The following is a 9,970-nucleotide window of genomic DNA, read 5'->3' as shown; positions in this document are numbered from 1 at the left end:
ATAGCAGACCTCCAGGGCTGGATAGCTGACCTCCAGGGCTGGATAGCAGACCTCCAGGGCTAACAGGCTGACCTCCAGGGCTAACAGGCAGACCTCCAGGGCAGGCAGGCAGACCTCCAGGGCAGGCAGTGCTGCTACCAGGGCAGGCAGTGCTGCTGCCAGGGCAGGCAGGCAGACCTCCAGGGCTAACAGGCAGACCTCCAGGGCTAACAGGCAGACCTCCAGGGCTAACAGGCAGACCTCCAGGGCAGGCAGGCAGACCTCCAGGGCAGGCAGGCAGACCTCCAGGGCAGGCAGTGCTGCTACCAGGGCAGGCAGTGCTGCTGCCAGGGCAGGCAGGGAGACCTCCAGGGCTGGATGGCAGGCAGGCAGACCTCCAGGGCTGGATAGCAGACCTCCAGGGCTAACAGGCTGACCTCCAGGGCTAACAGGCAGGCAGGCAGACCTCCAGGGCTGGATAGCAGACCTCCAGGGCTAACAGGCTGACCTCCAGGGCAGGCAGTGCTGCTACCAGGGCAGGCAGGCAGACCTCCAGGGCAGGCAGTGCTGCTGCCAGGGCAGGCAGGCAGACCTCCAGGGCTGGATAGCAGACCTCCAGGGCTAACAGGCAGACCTCCAGGGCTGGATAGCAGACCTCCAGGGCTGGATAGCAGACCTCCAGGGCAGGCAGTGCTGCTACCAGGGCAGGCAGTGCTGCTGCCAGGGCAGGCAGGCAGACCTCCAGGGCAGGCAGTGCTGCTACCAGGGCTGGATAGCAGACCTCCAGGGCTGGATGGCAGGCAGGCAGACCTCCAGGGCTGGATAGCAGACCTCCAGGGCTAACAGGCAGACCTCCAGGGCAGGCAGGCAGACCTCCAGGGCAGGCAGGCAGACCTCCAGGGCTGGATAGCAGACCTCCAGGGCAGGCAGTGCTGCTACCAGGGCTGGATAGCAGACCTCCAGGGCAGGATAGCAGACCTCCAGGGCTGGATGGCAGGCAGGCAGACCTCCAGGGCAGGCAGGCAGACCTCCAGGGCTGGATAGCAGACCTCCAGGGCTAACAGGCAGGCAGGCAGACCTCCAGGGCTGGATAGCAGACCTCCAGGGCTAACAGGCAGGCAGGCAGACCTCCAGGGCTGGATAGCAGACCTCCAGGGCAGGCAGTGCTGCTACCAGGGCAGGCAGTGCTGCTACCAGGGCTGGAAGGCAGACCTCCAGGGCAGGCAGTGCTGCTACCAGGGCTGGATAGCAGACCTCCAGGGCTGGATAGCAGACCTCCAGGGCAGGCAGGCAGACCTCCAGGGCTGGATAGCAGACCTCCAGGGCTGGCAGGCAGGCAGGCAGACCTCCAGGGCTGGATAGCAGACCTCCAGGGCAGGATAGCAGACCTCCAGGGCTGGATGGCAGGCAGGCAGACCTCCAGGGCTGGATAGCAGACCTCCAGGGCTGGCAGGCAGACCTCCAGGGCTGGATAGCAGACCTCCAGGGCTAACAGGCAGACCTCCAGGGCAGGCAGGCAGACCTCCAGGGCAGGCAGGCAGACCTCCAGGGCTGGATAGCAGACCTCCAGGGCAGGCAGTGCTGCTACCAGGGCTGGATAGCAGACCTCCAGGGCAGGATAGCAGACCTCCAGGGCTGGATGGCAGGCAGGCAGACCTCCAGGGCAGGCAGGCAGACCTCCAGGGCTGGATAGCAGACCTCCAGGGCTAACAGGCAGGCAGGCAGACCTCCAGGGCTGGATAGCAGACCTCCAGGGCTAACAGGCAGGCAGGCAGACCTCCAGGGCTGGATAGCAGACCTCCAGGGCAGGCAGTGCTGCTACCAGGGCAGGCAGTGCTGCTACCAGGGCTGGAAGGCAGACCTCCAGGGCAGGCAGTGCTGCTACCAGGGCTGGATAGCAGACCTCCAGGGCTGGATGGCAGGCAGGCAGACCTCCAGGGCTGGATAGCAGACCTCCAGGGCTGGAAGGCAGGCAGGCAGACCTCCAGGGCAGGCAGTGCTGCTACCAGGGCTGGATAGCAGACCTCCAGGGCTAACAGGCAGACCTCCAGGGCTGGAAGGCAGGCAGTGCTGCTACCAGGGCAGGCAGGCTGTCCTCCAGGGCTGGAAGGCAGACCTCCAGGGCTGGCAGGCTGACCTCCAGGGCAGGCAGGCAGGCAGGCAGACCTCCAGGGCTGGATAGCAGACCTCCAGGGCTGGATAGCTGACCTCCAGGGCTGGATAGCAGACCTCCAGGGCTAACAGGCTGACCTCCAGGGCTAACAGGCAGACCTCCAGGGCAGGCAGGCAGACCTCCAGGGCAGGCAGTGCTGCTACCAGGGCAGGCAGTGCTGCTGCCAGGGCAGGCAGGCAGACCTCCAGGGCTGGAAGGCAGACCTCCAGGGCTGGCAGGCTGACCTCCAGGGCAGGCAGGCAGGCAGGCAGACCTCCAGGGCTGGATAGCTGACCTCCAGGGCTGGATAGCAGACCTCCAGGGCTAACAGGCTGACCTCCAGGGCTAACAGGCAGACCTCCAGGGCAGGCAGGCAGACCTCCAGGGCAGGCAGTGCTGCTACCAGGGCTGGATAGCAGACCTCCAGGGCTAACAGGCAGACCTCCAGGGCTGGCAGTGCTGCTACCAGGGCTGGATAGCAGACCTCCAGGGCTGGATAGCAGACCTCCAGGGCTAACAGGCAGACCTCCAGGGCTGGCAGGCTGACCTCCAGGGCTGGAAGGCAGGATGGCAGACCTCCAGGGCAGGCAGGCAGGCAGGCAGGCAGACCTCCAGGGCTGGCAGGGAGACCTCCAGGGCTGGCAGGCAGGCAGGCAGGGCTGTGTGGCTGGGGAGGGCAGGCTGGCAGGCAGGTAGGCCGTGCTGCTGCCAGGGCTGGAAGGCTGACCTCCAGGGCAGGCAGGCAGGCAGACCTCCAGGGCAGGCAGGCAGGTAGGCCGTGCTGCTGCCAGGGCTGGCAGGCTGACCTCCAGGGCAGGCAGGCTGACCTCCAGGGCAGGCAGTGCTGCTACCAGGGCAGGCAGGCAGACCTCCAGGGCAGGCAGGCTGACCTCCAGGGCAGGCAGGCAGGCAGGCAGACCTCCAGGGCAGGCAGGCAGGCAGGCAGGCAGACCTCCAGGGCAGGCAGGCAGGTAGGCCGTGCTGCTGCCAGGGCTGGCAGGCTGACCTCCAGGGCAGGCAGGCAGGCAGGCAGACCTCCAGGGCTGGCAGGCTGACCTCCAGGGCAGGCAGGCAGGCAGGCAGGCAGACCTCCAGGGCTAACAGGCTGACCTCCAGGGCTGGCAGGCTGACCTCCAGGGCTGGAAGGCAGGATGGCAGACCTCCAGGGCAGGCAGGCAGGCAGGCAGGCAGACCTCCAGGGCTGGCAGGGAGACCTCCAGGGCTGGCAGGCAGGCAGGCAGGGCTGTGTGGCTGGGGAGGGCAGGCTGGCAGGCAGGTAGGCCGTGCTGCTGCCAGGGCTGGAAGGCTGACCTCCAGGGCAGGCAGGCAGGCAGACCTCCAGGGCAGGCAGGCAGGTAGGCCGTGCTGCTGCCAGGGCTGGCAGGCTGACCTCCAGGGCAGGCAGGCTGACCTCCAGGGCAGGCAGTGCTGCTACCAGGGCAGGCAGGCAGACCTCCAGGGCAGGCAGGCTGACCTCCAGGGCAGGCAGGCAGGCAGGCAGACCTCCAGGGCAGGCAGGCAGGCAGTGCTGCTACCAGGGCAGGCAGGCAGACCTCCAGGGCTAACAGGCTGACCTCCAGGGCAGGCAGTGCTGCTACCAGGGCTGGATAGCAGACCTCCAGGGCAGGCAGGCTGACCTCCAGGGCAGGCAGGCAGGCAGGCAGACAGGCAGGCAGACCTCCAGGGCTAACAGGCTGACCTCCAGGGCTGGCAGGCAGGCAGGCAGGGCTGTGTGGCTGGGGAGGGCAGGCTGGCAGGCAGGTAGGCCGTGCTGCTGCCAGGGCTGGAAGGCTGACCTCCAGGGCAGGCAGGCAGGCAGACCTCCAGGGCAGGCAGGCAGGTAGGCCGTGCTGCTGCCAGGGCTGGCAGGCTGACCTCCAGGGCAGGCAGGCTGACCTCCAGGGCAGGCAGTGCTGCTACCAGGGCAGGCAGGCTGTCCTCCAGGGCTGGATAGCAGACCTCCAGGGCAGGCAGTGCTGCTACCAGGGCAGGCAGGCTGTCCTCCAGGGCTGGATAGCAGACCTCCAGGGCAGGCAGTGCTGCTACCAGGGCTGGATAGCAGACCTCCAGGGCTGGATGGCAGGCAGGCAGACCTCCAGGGCTGGATAGCAGACCTCCAGGGCTGGAAGGCAGGCAGGCAGACCTCCAGGGCAGGCAGTGCTGCTACCAGGGCTGGATAGCAGACCTCCAGGGCTAACAGGCAGACCTCCAGGGCTGGAAGGCAGGCAGTGCTGCTACCAGGGCAGGCAGGCTGTCCTCCAGGGCTGGAAGGCAGACCTCCAGGGCTGGCAGGCTGACCTCCAGGGCAGGCAGGCAGGCAGGCAGACCTCCAGGGCTGGATAGCAGACCTCCAGGGCTGGATAGCTGACCTCCAGGGCTGGATAGCAGACCTCCAGGGCTAACAGGCTGACCTCCAGGGCTAACAGGCAGACCTCCAGGGCAGGCAGGCAGACCTCCAGGGCAGGCAGTGCTGCTACCAGGGCAGGCAGTGCTGCTGCCAGGGCAGGCAGGCAGACCTCCAGGGCTAACAGGCAGACCTCCAGGGCTAACAGGCAGACCTCCAGGGCTAACAGGCAGACCTCCAGGGCAGGCAGGCAGACCTCCAGGGCAGGCAGGCAGACCTCCAGGGCAGGCAGTGCTGCTACCAGGGCAGGCAGTGCTGCTGCCAGGGCAGGCAGGGAGACCTCCAGGGCTGGATGGCAGGCAGGCAGACCTCCAGGGCTGGATAGCAGACCTCCAGGGCTAACAGGCTGACCTCCAGGGCTAACAGGCAGGCAGGCAGACCTCCAGGGCTGGATAGCAGACCTCCAGGGCTAACAGGCTGACCTCCAGGGCAGGCAGTGCTGCTACCAGGGCTGGATAGCAGACCTCCAGGGCAGGCAGTGCTGCTACCAGGGCAGGCAGTGCTGCTGCCAGGGCTGGATGGCAGGCAGGCAGACCTCCAGGGCTAACAGGCTGACCTCCAGGGCAGGCAGGCAGACCTCCAGGGCTAACAGGCTGACCTCCAGGGCAGGCAGTGCTGCTACCAGGGCAGGCAGGCTGTCCTCCAGGGCTGGATAGCAGACCTCCAGGGCTAACAGGCAGACCTCCAGGGCTGGCAGGCAGGCAGGCAGACCTCCAGGGCAGGCAGTGCTGCTACCAGGGCTGGATAGCAGACCTCCAGGGCAGGCAGTGCTGCTACCAGGGCAGGCAGTGCTGCTGCCAGGGCTGGATGGCAGGCAGGCAGACCTCCAGGGCTAACAGGCTGACCTCCAGGGCAGGCAGGCAGACCTCCAGGGCTAACAGGCTGACCTCCAGGGCAGGCAGTGCTGCTACCAGGGCAGGCAGGCTGTCCTCCAGGGCTGGATAGCAGACCTCCAGGGCAGGCAGTGCTGCTACCAGGGCTGGATAGCAGACCTCCAGGGCTGGATGGCAGGCAGGCAGACCTCCAGGGCTGGATAGCAGACCTCCAGGGCTGGAAGGCAGGCAGGCAGACCTCCAGGGCAGGCAGTGCTGCTACCAGGGCTGGATAGCAGACCTCCAGGGCTAACAGGCAGACCTCCAGGGCTGGAAGGCAGGCAGTGCTGCTACCAGGGCAGGCAGGCTGTCCTCCAGGGCTGGAAGGCAGACCTCCAGGGCTGGCAGGCTGACCTCCAGGGCAGGCAGGCAGGCAGGCAGACCTCCAGGGCTGGATAGCAGACCTCCAGGGCTGGATAGCTGACCTCCAGGGCTGGATAGCAGACCTCCAGGGCTAACAGGCTGACCTCCAGGGCTAACAGGCAGACCTCCAGGGCAGGCAGGCAGACCTCCAGGGCAGGCAGTGCTGCTACCAGGGCAGGCAGTGCTGCTGCCAGGGCAGGCAGGCAGACCTCCAGGGCTAACAGGCAGACCTCCAGGGCTAACAGGCAGACCTCCAGGGCTAACAGGCAGACCTCCAGGGCAGGCAGGCAGACCTCCAGGGCAGGCAGGCAGACCTCCAGGGCAGGCAGTGCTGCTACCAGGGCAGGCAGTGCTGCTGCCAGGGCAGGCAGGGAGACCTCCAGGGCTGGATGGCAGGCAGGCAGACCTCCAGGGCTGGATAGCAGACCTCCAGGGCTAACAGGCTGACCTCCAGGGCTAACAGGCAGGCAGGCAGACCTCCAGGGCTGGATAGCAGACCTCCAGGGCTAACAGGCTGACCTCCAGGGCAGGCAGTGCTGCTACCAGGGCAGGCAGGCAGACCTCCAGGGCAGGCAGTGCTGCTGCCAGGGCAGGCAGGCAGACCTCCAGGGCTGGATAGCAGACCTCCAGGGCTAACAGGCAGACCTCCAGGGCTGGATAGCAGACCTCCAGGGCTGGATAGCAGACCTCCAGGGCAGGCAGTGCTGCTACCAGGGCAGGCAGTGCTGCTGCCAGGGCAGGCAGGCAGACCTCCAGGGCAGGCAGTGCTGCTACCAGGGCTGGATAGCAGACCTCCAGGGCTGGATGGCAGGCAGGCAGACCTCCAGGGCTGGATAGCAGACCTCCAGGGCTAACAGGCAGACCTCCAGGGCAGGCAGGCAGACCTCCAGGGCAGGCAGGCAGACCTCCAGGGCTGGATAGCAGACCTCCAGGGCAGGCAGTGCTGCTACCAGGGCTGGATAGCAGACCTCCAGGGCAGGATAGCAGACCTCCAGGGCTGGATGGCAGGCAGGCAGACCTCCAGGGCAGGCAGGCAGACCTCCAGGGCTGGATAGCAGACCTCCAGGGCTAACAGGCAGGCAGGCAGACCTCCAGGGCTGGATAGCAGACCTCCAGGGCTAACAGGCAGGCAGGCAGACCTCCAGGGCTGGATAGCAGACCTCCAGGGCAGGCAGTGCTGCTACCAGGGCAGGCAGTGCTGCTACCAGGGCTGGAAGGCAGACCTCCAGGGCAGGCAGTGCTGCTACCAGGGCTGGATAGCAGACCTCCAGGGCTGGATAGCAGACCTCCAGGGCAGGCAGGCAGACCTCCAGGGCTGGATAGCAGACCTCCAGGGCTGGCAGGCAGGCAGGCAGACCTCCAGGGCTGGATAGCAGACCTCCAGGGCAGGATAGCAGACCTCCAGGGCTGGATGGCAGGCAGGCAGACCTCCAGGGCTGGATAGCAGACCTCCAGGGCTGGCAGGCAGACCTCCAGGGCTGGATAGCAGACCTCCAGGGCTAACAGGCAGACCTCCAGGGCAGGCAGGCAGACCTCCAGGGCAGGCAGGCAGACCTCCAGGGCTGGATAGCAGACCTCCAGGGCAGGCAGTGCTGCTACCAGGGCTGGATAGCAGACCTCCAGGGCAGGATAGCAGACCTCCAGGGCTGGATGGCAGGCAGGCAGACCTCCAGGGCAGGCAGGCAGACCTCCAGGGCTGGATAGCAGACCTCCAGGGCTAACAGGCAGGCAGGCAGACCTCCAGGGCTGGATAGCAGACCTCCAGGGCTAACAGGCAGGCAGGCAGACCTCCAGGGCTGGATAGCAGACCTCCAGGGCAGGCAGTGCTGCTACCAGGGCAGGCAGTGCTGCTACCAGGGCTGGAAGGCAGACCTCCAGGGCAGGCAGTGCTGCTACCAGGGCTGGATAGCAGACCTCCAGGGCTGGATGGCAGGCAGGCAGACCTCCAGGGCTGGATAGCAGACCTCCAGGGCTGGAAGGCAGGCAGGCAGACCTCCAGGGCAGGCAGTGCTGCTACCAGGGCTGGATAGCAGACCTCCAGGGCTAACAGGCAGACCTCCAGGGCTGGAAGGCAGGCAGTGCTGCTACCAGGGCAGGCAGGCTGTCCTCCAGGGCTGGAAGGCAGACCTCCAGGGCTGGCAGGCTGACCTCCAGGGCAGGCAGGCAGGCAGGCAGACCTCCAGGGCTGGATAGCAGACCTCCAGGGCTGGATAGCTGACCTCCAGGGCTGGATAGCAGACCTCCAGGGCTAACAGGCTGACCTCCAGGGCTAACAGGCAGACCTCCAGGGCAGGCAGGCAGACCTCCAGGGCAGGCAGTGCTGCTACCAGGGCAGGCAGTGCTGCTGCCAGGGCAGGCAGGCAGACCTCCAGGGCTGGAAGGCAGACCTCCAGGGCTGGCAGGCTGACCTCCAGGGCAGGCAGGCAGGCAGGCAGACCTCCAGGGCTGGATAGCTGACCTCCAGGGCTGGATAGCAGACCTCCAGGGCTAACAGGCTGACCTCCAGGGCTAACAGGCAGACCTCCAGGGCAGGCAGGCAGACCTCCAGGGCAGGCAGTGCTGCTACCAGGGCTGGATAGCAGACCTCCAGGGCTAACAGGCAGACCTCCAGGGCTGGCAGTGCTGCTACCAGGGCTGGATAGCAGACCTCCAGGGCTGGATAGCAGACCTCCAGGGCTAACAGGCAGACCTCCAGGGCTGGCAGGCTGACCTCCAGGGCAGGCAGGCAGGCAGGCAGACCTCCAGGGCTGGATAGCTGACCTCCAGGGCTGGATAGCAGACCTCCAGGGCTGGCAGGCTGACCTCCAGGGCAGGCAGGCCGGGCCCCCGGTGCTGCATCTCGGCCGCTGCCTGGGGCGGACCGGCCCGGGTGCCCTTGCGCTTTTTCGACACCAGGGGGCAGTTGGGTGCCATTCCGTCCCTCGTGTGGCGAAATGGCGGTACTGCACCTCCGCCTTTTTGCTGGAGAAAGTCCGCAGTCGGGACAATGCGCCACACGGTCCGTCGGCAGGAGGCCCGGGCCCGGGCACAACTCCCCGGTGGGGACGGACGCCGGGCTGGAGCTTCCCTTCAGCACACACACTCACTCACTCACTCACTGACCGACCGACTGACTGCAGGAAAGGCTCCCGGCTCCCAGCGCTCAGTCAGCAGGCCTACTCCTCCCCGGTGGGGACGGACGCCGGGCTGGAGCCTCCCTTCAGCACACACACTCACTCACTGACCGACCGACTGACTGCAGGAAAGGCTCCCGGCTCCCAGCGCTCAGTCAGCAGGCCTACTCCTCCCCGGTGGGGACGGACGCCGGGCTGGAGCTTTCCTTCAGCACACACACTCACTCACTGACCGACCGACTGACTGCAGGAAAGGCTCCCGGCTCCCAGCGCTCAGTCAGCAGGCCTACTCCTCCCCGGTGGGGACGGACGCCGGGCTGGAGCTTTCCTCCAGCGCAACACACTCACTCACTCACTCACTGACCGACCGACCGACCGACGGCTCCCAGCGCTCAGTCAGCAGGCCTACTCCTCCCCGGTGGGGACGGACGCCGGGCTGGAGCTTCCCTTCAGCACACACACTCACTCACTCACTGACCGACCGACTGACTGCAGGAAAGGCTCCCGGCTCCCAGCGCTCAGTCAGCAGGCCTACTCCTCCCCGGTGGGGACGGACGCCGGGCTGGAGCTTTCCTTCAGCACACACACTCACTCACTGACCGACCGACTGACTGCAGGAAAGGCTCCCGGCTCCCAGCGCTCAGTCAGCAGGCCTACTCCTCCCCGGTGGGGACGGACGCCGGGCTGGAGCTTTCCTCCAGCGCAACACACACTCACTCACTCACTCACTGACCGACCGACCGACCGACGGCTCCCAGCGCTCAGTCAGCAGGCCTACTCCTCCCCGGTGGGGACGGACGCCGGGCTGGAGCTTCCCTTCAGCACACACACTCACTCACTCACTGACCGACCGACTGACTGCAGGAAAGGCTCCCGGCTCCCAGCGCTCAGTCAGCAGGCCTACTCCTCCCCGGTGGGGACGGACGCCGGGCTGGAGCTTTCCTCCAGCGCAACACACACTCACTCACTCACTCACTGACCGACCGACCGACCGACCGACGGCTCCCGGCGCTCAGCCTGCAGGGCTACACCTCCCCGGTGGGTGCGGGCTCCGCGCTGGAGCTTTCCTTCAGCACTCACTGACCGA

Source organism: Amia ocellicauda, unplaced genomic scaffold, assembly GCF_036373705.1.
Source record: "Amia ocellicauda isolate fAmiCal2 unplaced genomic scaffold, fAmiCal2.hap1 HAP1_SCAFFOLD_298, whole genome shotgun sequence".
Taxonomy (NCBI): domain Eukaryota; kingdom Metazoa; phylum Chordata; class Actinopteri; order Amiiformes; family Amiidae; genus Amia; species Amia ocellicauda.
This window is presented reverse-complemented; position numbering follows the sequence as displayed.